The sequence below is a fragment of the Hermetia illucens genome, chromosome 3 (genome assembly GCF_905115235.1).
Source record: "Hermetia illucens chromosome 3, iHerIll2.2.curated.20191125, whole genome shotgun sequence".
Taxonomy (NCBI): domain Eukaryota; kingdom Metazoa; phylum Arthropoda; class Insecta; order Diptera; family Stratiomyidae; genus Hermetia; species Hermetia illucens.
This window is the reverse complement of record NC_051851.1, coordinates 176,005,165-176,017,697: the sequence shown is the minus strand read 5'-3', so window position 1 is coordinate 176,017,697 and position 12,533 is coordinate 176,005,165. Positions and strand designations below refer to the sequence as shown.

At 41.0% G+C, this 12,533-nt stretch overlaps 1 long non-coding RNA gene across 1 annotated transcript; it reads right to left on the bottom strand.

The window, feature by feature from the left end:
* Window positions 1–1,297: 1,297 nt before the first annotated feature.
* Window positions 1,298–1,627, bottom strand: LOC119653207. Its single transcript, XR_005249650.1, has 2 exons — window positions 1,487–1,627; window positions 1,298–1,420 (listed from the first exon to the last, which is right to left on the bottom strand). It is a non-coding gene; the product is annotated as an uncharacterized LOC119653207 (long non-coding RNA).
* Window positions 1,628–12,533: the final 10,906 nt, after the last annotated feature.

Genomic DNA, 12,533 nt, shown 5'->3' with positions numbered 1-12,533 from the left:
CCTGCGATGTTAGCATTTTGCGGTAGGTGGTCCCAACGCTCCTGAGATATATTTACAGATCTTCCCCTTCCGGCGTTTTTCGTCTGCGGCAAAAGATAAGCGGACTTCAAATTATACATACTCGTTATCTCATCTGCCAAGATGTCAATGGGCATCATTCCCGAGATGATGAATACAGCCTAATCTGAGACGGTTCTGAAAGCAGAACACACCCTTAGGGCTGTCGTTTTAGAGACCGCACTCAGTTTATGAGCATTACATAATATGCAAAACTCCTCATCCTAGACAGGGGTGGCATAAAACAAGATCAAGCTCACCACCCTGGTAATAAGTAGCCTACAAGTATACTGTAGCCCTCTCACGTTCGGCATTATCCTTGCCAAGGCCGTACACACCGTAGATTCCTTGCCACAAGCATTTTGCACGTGTTGTTTAGAAATTAACTTCGAAGCTATCATCACTCCCATGTATTTGTCGGTCGGCTTGGAAGTAATGATGTGATTGTCGATTCCAGATCAGCGCTCTCTAACCAGGCCTTAACAGCACTGATTGCCTTGCAAGAGTTTAACTCAGCACTCTCTAGATGCTTTGCAACTACATCCAATGCTATCATAACCACCATCAAACCAGTTAATTACATTATTGTACAAGATGTTCCACAGTAGTAGGCCCAGTATAAAGCCCTGTGGGACACCCGCGGAGACAACGTACTCCTTGGATGCCTCATCGGTGTTATACCAGAACGTCCGTTCTCGCAGGTAGGTATCGTCAATAGTTGCGAGATAGGTGAGAACAATAATCATGGCTAGGCTCTTTCGTATAAGGTTTACTGTCTGTCACTGTGTCTGTCTGTCTGTCTGTCACATGCATTTTTCTTGGAAACGGTTATAGCCAGGGACATCAGGGTACAAAGGTGGGAACTGTGAATGCTCACAGTGCGTTACATCATTCTACGTCGACATTAAGGAAGGTGCCCCTACCTGCAAAGGGTAGTGTAATTTTTTTCACCGTATATAGTCATGTGGGGGATCAAATGAAAGGCTACGGTTAGTACTTTCAGAAACCGGTTTTAGTTTTGGACATTTATTGGAAAGGTGGGGAATGCGGGGGGTCGAAAGTGATCATTTCTTTCACGAACCCATTCCCAGAAACTAGCCAACCGAAAAATCTGGGGCTCCGAAATTCCCTCCATAGTAATATGGTATAGTAATAACATAGTAAAATGAAATGGTAACAGTTCCCTACTTTTCCCATCACGAGTAGAACAGCTAATTTCATTTAAATCAAACACTTCACACTTCCTCAATATTTTGAAAAGGTTTTATTAAATTTCCATTATTAAATCCATAAGGCTTCTATTTTATTAATTGGAACCAAATATTTCTCCTCCGTAGCTTTCAAAATCTGGATCACCCATGAACTAGAATAAAGGATAATCAGGTTAAAACTCTATAGAATACAATTACTCAAAGGAATTTTCACTTACGTAGGCAATTATTTGATTCAGGGACCAACCGGGCATGATGAAATTCCGCAAATTAGATACGATACATACGTGACCACCTCTGAAGCTAAACAACGACAAATTCTAATTGTGCAGTGAGTGTTATACTTTCTTTTATAGAATTCTATAATCCATTAAGTATTTACGCTGCAAATATATAGAATTACCCAAATATTATATTTTATACAATATTACGCGAATATATGACCCACATCATATAATGCTGAACCATAAAGGGCTATAATAAAATACTATAATTATGCTATAGTTGTGGCTCGTGACATGGATATAGTTTCTGATGTTAGCATCGATTTGCGTACCTAGAACGCTACACTGATAGTGATCCGTACCACCTATGGAAGAGGTACTACTTTTCGAGAGCGTCTAGAGAAAATCAACCCTCGCTAAGCATGCTGACCCAATGACCTATTATTTTTGTTTATGTTAGGTTCCCTGTCACATCTGAAATGTTGCCAAAAACGTAAGCTCTCGCAAAAGGTCATCCATCTTATTTAATATTGGATGTGTTGAACTTTCCTCACAAGGATATCTCAGGCTGTCAAGCATCTGTCTGATCCTTAATATTCCAGAGCGCATTAGACTCAGACCTCTTGAGAGAATACTTTTATTTTTGATAATGCGTATAATACGATGAAAGTTAGGATTGAGTGTAAGGCTCACAAACAAAAGGATTTCAAGAGAAGGTTAAACGCCTGCCAATTGGGAGATGTCAAAAACTAAAGAGTGTCCTAATATAATTGGAGCATCTGTTTCCTAACCAGTTACATTTTATGGAAATCAACATTACTTGAGAAAACTCTCAAGGCTATTTGGAATAATAGATAGGGCTTGATTGTTCTCTGAGCTTTAAGTTCATGTACCCTTCCTTAAACCAATTGATGTCAAATACTGTATATATGCCACAAGGCAATACACTAATGAAATTACGAACCTCTGACCTCACCTTCTACTTTGAAAGAGCCGAAAAATAACCTCTTCGCCAATTTTCCATACTAATCCTACCAGACAGTTGTTACAGTTTTTCTCGGACCGATGCCCTTCCTTGCCATCATAAGGCACGGGAAATCGGAGTACTGCCAAACATGAGACTACTGCACCGCTTTTGTCATACACAGATTCCATCTCATAAGTTAGACAACAAACACTTTCCCCCATATGTTGACCTCGATTGGTGAGAACTCATGCTTTCTTTATGCGTCTAGTTATTTCCACTACCTTTTCTGAAGCCGCACCATTGAGGTCGTGGCCTTCCAATAGCATCTGGCGGTGCAATGGCCGAGCGGATTGAGAGTTAGTTTCTTGAATCCAATATCTCAGGTTCCAATCTCAATTGGTCATGGATATTTATCCTTTTATCCTTTTATCCTTTTATTATCGAGCAGTGAAAGTAAAACTGAAGTACAACCTCATTAAGACTCAAATAAAAAAAAAATAACAATAGAAAAGGGAGATTGTATGGATACCTTGAATTCCACGATGGAGTGAACAAGAAGTATATAAATGCTTTCACGCGAGAACATATGCGGTATGTACTCATATGGATGATCCATTTGCGACTTGGAGTAAACCCTAGGTTGTCCCTCGGAGAGTGTGCGTCTCTCTGCGGCCTCGAGGAGTAACATTTCCAGCTCGACTGCCAGAATGCTCTGTCTAAACATTGAGCGTGGAAACATCAAACCATTTTGGTCTCATATTCACTACTCCGGCATTCCCGCTCAACTATCTCCTCCGTTCATTGAATCCAACGTCTCCTCGGCTGATTCCCCACAACTAACCTCTGATTTGCTCGGCCGTTAATTTCCCTTAGTCTATATTGATTCAACTCCCTCATTTTCCCTCCCGCAAAACGAATGCAGCCTGCCTTATGATTCCAGCTATTTCCATCCTTATCCCTTCCCTAATCACTTACCTCATTGCCAACTCCCACGCCAATGTTGACCCTGGTCACGACAGTCTTTCAAAGCTAATTTTGATAAAATTTTATTTTCCCTTCACCGCCTTCATATTTGGTTCTTGTTAATAAGACCCTCGAAACCGTTTTCATAACATTCGGAAAGACGCTCTCCCCATTCAAGTGTGGCAATCACACTCTTGTTGAGAAATACCACCATATTTTGCTATTCTCCTCCTGTTCAAAAATCTTGGAAAGGCACGTCATTGACTGATTGTCCGCCGACTTCGGCCACCCCATAGTTAGAGAACAACAAAGCTTTACTAAACGTAGGTCCACTAGCTCCAATTTGCTCGATTTCACCAACTTTACGGCCGAATGTCAAAATTTCCAGCAAGAAGGCTATACTATAATATTTGCGTTTATTTTTCCACAGACTTCGACATTGCAAATCACAAGACACTTTTGTCAAAAGTCACCTCTCAGCGTTCCAATATCACTTGTGACATAGCCTTATTAGTTTTATTCGTTATAAATCCCCTCCCCCTTACCTGTTCCTTTTTACTCTATTGGGTTAGCATTAAAAGTCAGCAAGTTTCACTTATCATATTAGAACTCCACTGAAGACGTCGGCCTTAGCATGTTCTTCACAACTTTTCATTTTCGAAGGACCTCCCCAACTTGTAGGGGAAATTTGCAGACATCTAGCTGGAAGATCTCTTAAGCTCCAGCATTTAATCTGACACCTGGCATCATCTTATCCACTGACTTTTCTTCCAAGGATCCATATTATATTTGAGAATGATAATCAATCCTTTTTAGTGTTGCCTTTATCAATGCGTCATCCTTAGTACACGCCTCAGTGATTTCCTTCCGGGACCTCACTTCCCTGGTATTTCTTAAACCCGCCGTCTCTGCTTCCGCGACTTTGTCAATTTTTTGTGGATTTACCCTTCTCAGTGAAAGGTTTTTGCGCCTCTTAGTGCCCCGCCTACACTCCTCTTCACTAATTTGTCCCCCTTTAAAGCATAACTATTATAATATCACCTATGTACCGTTCGCCTGCATTTTTTTCGTCCCCGACTTTCTTGCCTCTTGGAGTTTCCCATATGGATTAATACAATTTTCTCATTTTAAACAAACTTTTTATTTATTTTCGAGCTCTCTATAATTCCATTTATTTATAAACAATGTACAATTTATCCTAGTTAAATATCCATGGAACCATTGGTGCTGTCTCCCCAGTATCTGACCCGTTACTATTCTGGCTGGATTTAAGCATATCAACCAGCTAAAATGGGAAACAATTAGAATACATAAATGATAAATCGAATCACACATGAACTCACATTACAAACAGGCGATAACCATTGTATCACTGAGTTGATAATTTGCTGAAAATCCATTCCAAACAACAGGAAGAGTATCTAATCACTTAGAATCCTTTAAGGAGTAAAGTTTCAACGGAAAAAACCTGCTGTGGGTTGGACAGCCTGCGGATCTTCTTGGTTTTCTAGCAAAGACCCAACATTTAACGACAGATAGGGACTATCTAGACACTTTTTAATGTCCTCCTGAATAATCAAATCTGAGCTAATTCCAAGCGCTATAACATCCCTTTTGTATTCGCTCTTTACTACTAAAGAATATGCACCTTTAATCCACATATTTTATTATCTGTTTCATTTTTTCCACGAAATAAATCTGAAATTGCATTTGCGTTGTAAAACAATAAGCCCTTATGGCATAATAAAAGATGTACGGAATCAACCCAGCGTACGTAGGTTGTTAGGATGACGCAAACGGCAGCATATCGTTTTCAAATTTTAATTTTGCGATGATGACGCACCAATACAAATGAGGGTAGCTTAAAAACTTCTTTTCTTTATTTTCCACCATTTTCCAAGTTACCACAATTTTTTCTAGATTTTCGAAATGAATGTGCGTCTCTGGCATTACCTCCACACCTCAGGTGAATCTTCGTCACTCAGAATCAATCCGTGAAAACAGTGGAAGTGGATGCACCTTGAAGAAGCACACACAGTTAAGAAAACCATCTTCGTTTCTTCCGGTTATCTTTTAATTAGTGCAAATTGTGTCGTGAACCTGGGTAAAAACAAACTCTAAGGACGTCCTTGAAACTATTAGTGACCAGCACAAATGCAGACCCAGAAGCCCTAGTTGACGCACTGTTACTAGTTGACCATGTAAATAGGCAGTTTTAAAAAAACTTCAAGCCTAAATATATCTGCATTTTTTAAAGAAGAGAAGGCTCAAGTGCCGGGAGAGACTAATTATACAGCTTCAAAATGAGTGAAAGATACTTAGAAAGAAAGGACACACAATTCAATGTAGCAGCTACCACAACAGTAGTAACGATTGATGATATTACCGGGAAGCTTGTACCTCTGGAAACCATTATAAATCTGGAAGAAGAAGGCGACCAATTCAATTTTGTCTATCGTCGCAAGTTGAGGAAGGAGCAGCAGGTTAGTCCTAGTCTTATATACATTTCAAAGTAAAAAGATAAGTTGTCCTTGAAAACTGAGGTAAAAATAAACAGGGGTAAATAGTAGACGGACTGCAGTTTTGTCCAGGGCAGAGACAACTTATCAGACAAACTATCAGACCTCATCCCCTGGGGCCAGCGTTACCAAAATGGTTACAAAGTGCTATCTACTTGCAAATGTACATGGAGTCATAAACACGACGTTAGGATATTATATATTTAGTTAAAACCCGCAAACTAAATTTAGGCCTAAACTGCCCGAAGCAGAGCTATATTTTGGTTAGGAATTCCGGGAGTCCTGAGTCCTCAGTCCACTTGGACGATTGGGAAGAAATACAGCATGAGATGAGTTGTCTCTTCACTGGATGAAATATCGTCTATAATCGGATTTTTGCATATTGGGTACTAGTGCTGAACAGATGGGTCAACTGACCAAAAACAGTGGAAGGAAGTTTCTTTCCAATTGGTCCGATCTGTAATCAAGTGAATGTCAGACTAAGAGCGCTCTTAATCCCTAAGCAAAAAATCAATTTTTTGGAGTGAAGAACAAAGGGCCTAAAACTCCTGTCAAGGACATATTCGCTTGGACGATCTCGGTGAAATTATGGGCCAAATCACCGCAGAATACTTCGAGCTGATATTGCTACCAATCCTCAAGGGACGCCAAAAAGAGAGCGCTGCTTATATAATAAAGTTGAAGAACACTCTCATAAACTCAACGGAGCTTTCCGAGTGAAGTATATCATTCGGCAGTAGACAAACTTGCTGGTAACAGACGAAGAAGGAGGAGAAGAAATGCCTTGGATAGTGAATTCAATAAAATAGTAAATTGTTAAATAAATGAAAAAAATACCAACTTAGTCAAAATGAGTCTCAAAAAAAAATGATAACCATCGAACAAATGTTTGAGGAAAAGACTGCAATCAAAACTGCCCCCACCCCCCTTAGAAAGTCCACCGATGGCTCAAAAACAGAACAGGGCTCTGTAGCCGGAGTCTACCTCTCGAATAAAAACGAGAAGTGGGCTTTTCCTTTGGGAAAATATGGAACGGTTTTTCAAGCCGAAGTATATACGATCCTAAGGGCGACAAATTGGGTAATTGACGAGCAATAGAAGGGCAGGCGCATCGCAATCTGAAATGATAGCCTGCATTGAGGGCTGTAATGAAACTAATGAAAAACCGGATGATCAAACGACCATCTTGAATGGACAAAGACGACCTGGAGGGAAGAGCTATCCCAAAAATCTAAAAAGTTGGCGAAATTGACCATGAAGGTTCGCGCGCAAATACTGATGCTCCATTGGAGCGCTAAGCCTCAGTGCTAGCCAGGCTCGGGAATGTTAGGGGGAGGGGGGGGGGGGGTCCTTTGAGCACTAAGATCCCTCATGTATCATCATGTAAAATTCACGTGTCCGTATCGCACTGGATCTTGAAAATATCTGCACAAACGTGGGGATTCGCGAAAGCCTAACGCGTTGAACCAAAACGCGAGCTAAAACCTGGAAATAAAAATAAAACAAGTGGGGAAACGGGAAGCTAGACGCCTCAGGCATGAAATATTTTGTGCAATTCTGTTATAAAGAGATTTGAGTGTGCATTGGTCCCATTAGTATGTACCACGTACCATGTGCATATATTATGTGAGAATATCGACTTTCAAGTGATATTGACATTCAAAGTCTTGAATTTGGATAGAGGCGACAGCTATTTTAATATAGGCACCATACAGTGGCAGCCTCTTGACTTTTTTCAGATTTTTCGATTAAGTAGTTTCTGCGAATGAATCTGTTAAAGAAATTATCACGTTCAACCTTCCGCACTCCCCATGATTTCAATAAATGCCAAAATTAAGACCGGCTTCGAAAAGTACTAACCGAGACCTTTAATTTGATACGCCATATGACTATATTTGATGAAAAAAAATTTACACCCACTTTTGAATGTATGGGGATCCCCCTTCCACTTCCAACCCTAAATTGGACGTAAAAAGATCTAACCCACTATATGCGTGCACGTTCTTAGTTCCCATCTTTCTACCAAGTTTGGTGTCAATCGCTAAAATCCGTCTCCGAGAAAAATGCGTGTGACTGACAGATAGATAGACAGTAAACCGATTTTAATAAGGTTTTGTGTTTACACCCCTTGCTGCGGATTGTTGACCGTAATATATGCCGAATAGTTTCTAATCAGATTATCCCGTCAGGAGTTCTTTACGAAAGGTTGATTAATCGAATCTTCTGAATGTGTAAATTGGGGATTAGTAACATAGCCAGTTCCGTTGCTGCTTCTACTGTTATCATCGAAAAACTATAGCTCTTCATGCGAATCATTACTGTATTGATTCCAAACAGTAGTTGGAAAATAGGTGATTAATTCTTAACAAAAGAAAGACACTTTCTAGCCTTGGCGGTGAAAATCTCCTTCTCACTCACGACTCCCAAGATACTCTCACATATACTCGAAAGCGCGGCTATAATAGTTGCTTATGACATGTTTTTCGAATTTTACCATGTCCAATGCACAGTTTCAAAAAATATAACTCCGAGATTTTCAAAATTAGTATAATTTCCCGCTTGTAACCGATCTCCTTCCTGCAGTAGTTCCCCTTTCACGTCCTTGATCCTTACTCCACAATCTTCGGAAAAGACACTCTCCTCCACCGTCTCTATTGCTCCCTTTCCTCGGACCGGTTCATTCTCTCTTTCTTTCCGGGAGCCTCCTCGTCATCATGTCATGTTCGCTAAGTTCACAATCCCCCGCCGTTAATCAGATATCCACCACTCCCGCGAAGCCACGGCTACTACAGGCCGTTGGGTAGTCCTTTGATCACCTCAAAAATCGTTCAGGAATGCAGAAACTGATTGAACTCTATCTCTAGATTCAATACTTTGGAACTACTCTGGGTACCAAGTTACTGTGGCGTAGAGGGAAATGAAATCTCGGATGCTTTGGCAAAAGAGGGTTCAATCTCCTCCATGCTAGGCCTGAAATCAGCAATTGGAGTATCAGTAGCATTGGCTAAGGCTGCCTTCAAAAACTGACCAGAAGTTTCCCACAATGGCAGGTGGCAGAGCCTAAATGCTGCTAGACACGCCAAATTTTAATACGTGTCCATCTTGTAATGAAGAAGCGGAATACACGGAATATTTCCTATGTGAATGCCCCGCCTATGGACGCATCAGATCACATCCATTAACAGAAATCCTGCGACATGTTGTCGAGTCCGCGATATTAGGGTGGGGGTTTGGGATATCGTGGCCGATGGGCCATCACTACCTTAGCACCCACACAAGTACTTTATTGCTTTTAGGTACCTGAACGTCTGAAGAAAATTTCAAATTAGCGTACTTCCCCAATATGGCTCCACGGGCATCATCCTTCTGATTTCTTTTCCTCAGTTAAACAGCCTCAGTTGTCTCCTCAGTCGCTTCACCATCTCTTCTGTTGTTGTAGAATTTTTGAGGCATAGCCACACAAATTTCGTAAAGGCATCGACCAAGGCGAATAAATTACAGTAGATCTTCTTCTTGGGTGTTTAGCGAGGGATTTTTTTTCAGATTTTGAAACCAGAACTCACGTTTCAAAGGGCTTACGTGCTTAATCTCTTTTACTTAGGTACTGCAACGACGAACAATTCAGCTGTGATACGCCCTCGATATAGTATATTGAGAACGGATATAGTCTTGTCGATCGTCCTATCGTGCCTTCGGGATTCTCTTGATTAGTCCGCTTCGAACTTTCTGTATGCACAACGCCTCAATTTCATTCCGACTTTTCCTGGCCAATGCTCCGTGATATATCACGATTACTTCATCCTCCCGCACTACTAATATTTCCAGTTCGCAGCTCATTAACTTGGCTCCGGCTGGTATGGTCCTCCACCTCGCACAGTACACTGAATGGGGTTTCATACCCTTCGGATCCTTCAGTAATAATGCAGCTCCCTTGCGACGACATACGTCGGTGTCTAGCTCAATCCTCACTGATGGGTGACATCATCATAAGACCAGCTTTCGGATTGGTGGAATCGTTAGTTATGCGAATGATATATATATGAGCACACCTCTTACTGGTACTCTGACTTCAACCTTTAGAAGAATCCACAGAAAGCTACCGATTACCAAGTACTATTGAATGAATTTTCGGAAAGAGGAAGGTAAGGACAGATCGAATCTCCTCCTCTGGTTGGAACCTTCCTCCTTCCAGAAAGGTAATCTAAATACTCTACTCTACTCTACTTATCGGCAGATTAATGCTTAGCTCACGCCTTTTGGTTACTTCCAGTACTGTGTACCTTCTATAGAACACCAGGAACCAAGGGTCTAGATCTACCGCCAAGTTGAACAAACATCTTATATTGCGGTCATTCAAGGAATCAAATATCTTCTTCGTCACTCTCACTGGTAACGACGTGATACAGTTAGTAATATCTACTTTGTTCCCCGCAAAAGAGTAACTTATTGTTTTACCTAAGTGTTACTGCATAGATTTACATTCAAGCCAGGAACAGGAGGTTTAGAGGATCTAAAATAACAACTATAAAGAATAGTAACCAATAGAACCCGCAAACTTCCCACAGAAAACCATATCAACCGGCTAAGAGTACTCATCAACGCTTTAAATCCTTGCATTTTTAGAGCCACATGCCTTTTTTCAAACTCCAGTTATCCTTTCTAAAAATATAAAAAGCTCTACAAAGGTTCAACATTCAGCTCAAATGTCCTTTTTGAGAACACTTCGGTAAAAATAACGAATAACTGGAAAATGTGGTTTGCGCCTGAGAATCCAAGTTCTGAAACTTGCCGAAGGAAAAATATGAAGTTTGATGTGTCCTTAAAAGCTCCTGCAAGGATAAGGGAGTGACTCCCTATTGCGTCCAAATTTACAGAAATCATGTTAGAGAGAGTATCATATGTAATTAAAATGTCGGTCTGGAAACAAACCTGAAATTGGAATAGCTCTAAAAGGAGCAAAAGGGCAAACGAAGGACGATCAGTCTAAGCAAAAGACATTATGCTTGATAGACCAAAGAATAATAATCACATTCGTCATGCATAAGGGTGGGAATTGGCGCACTAAGCTTGAAGTACATAAAAAATTCCGGAACAACAGGAAGCGGTAGAAAGGAGATGTTCACATGTTCTCTAAAAACAGAGTGAGGTTGGATGACTCTACATAGCCCTTCGAACTCCCGAACAACTTAAAGATTTGTTCCACACTACATAGCACTCAAAAATCCTCCTGAAAATTGCAATTGCAATGCTAATTTCTTCTAGTCCCCTAAGTGGGGTATAACGCGTCAACTACACCTACTTGTAATCGCTCGTGGTTACCTGAAATGCACTTTAGTCCCCCAGTTAGAAGTTTGCCAGAAACCGGGTCCCATGTCAAGGAAGCGCAATTTGCGATAGCCGTCAGAAGCAGCCCAACACGGGATTCACGTCTGCTCCCACTTGGCTTTCTAGTGTAGAAAGGCATTGCCATTAGTGTGACAAGAGGGGGATGAGTACTCTCCGGAGTCACACTATGTTATTTCTCTTAGGTCCAGAATGTCCAATCTAAATCGCTGGAATTCTGGCTCAAGTTGGAGCAAGCAAGCATTCACAGAAGCCTCGCCACACTTGTCGAGAAGCATACGCGCATTCCAGAAACTAATCATAGTCCTTTTTCGATAGGCAAAGGTCGTTGCCGTGAGGCCAAGGTTGCAATAAAGTTTCAAAATTTGTAGGTTGCTAGCCCCCTTTCAGTAGCCTCTTGCGACAGGCAAGCTTTGAATGTATTCTTAAGCCCCACGCCAACTCACGGGACATAATTAATATCTGGATGTCGATTAATTCATTAGATACTGTCATTTACTAATCTGAAAATTCACACAAGTGTGTTATCAACTGCGTGACCGAATTCTCCGCCTCTTTAATCGTTGCCACAGGTAGAACCATATGTGATCCTTATTCGTTAACTTCAGTTGTGAGCCATTAGATTCCTTGGAGTTGAAGAATATTGCGTATTAGTTGTCCAAAAAGGGCGTCCAATTTCCACTGCCTGAATCCCTCCCTTCTTCTGCGCTCTGGTCCGTCCCATCCGACAATTTCTCCAAGGTTAGTTGACAGTGACCATACTGTTTCTTCCAGAAGCATTGTTAGTGTCTGTTTCATCTTCCATCCTATCCCTTTTTGCTGTTTTGGTAAAACAAGATATATTTCGATACGTTCTCTACGGTTCTGAGTGTTGGCCGACTATCAAAAACAATGACCGGCCTCTTGCGGTAATGGAGACGAAGACGCTAAGTTGGACTAGTGGCGTGACATTGCACCTTTGAAAAGGATTTGTTCTCGATGATCTAGCAGACCGTCCTGGCCTGTTCCTATTACTGTTTGACCATAAGACAGACGATTCAAATTTTGAGGCCAAAGCATCCGGCTCGATTGAACAATGCATGCTGTTCTAACGCTGAAAGATATTTGCATCTAAAATTGACTAAATGGGTTAGTTAGAGAATTTTAGAACCCAGGCAATGACACTAAAATAATGGAGACACCGTTAAAAAAAATTGAATATTGTTACCAGCCGCTGTGCTGTATCACTGAGGAGGTCAAGAGAAAAACT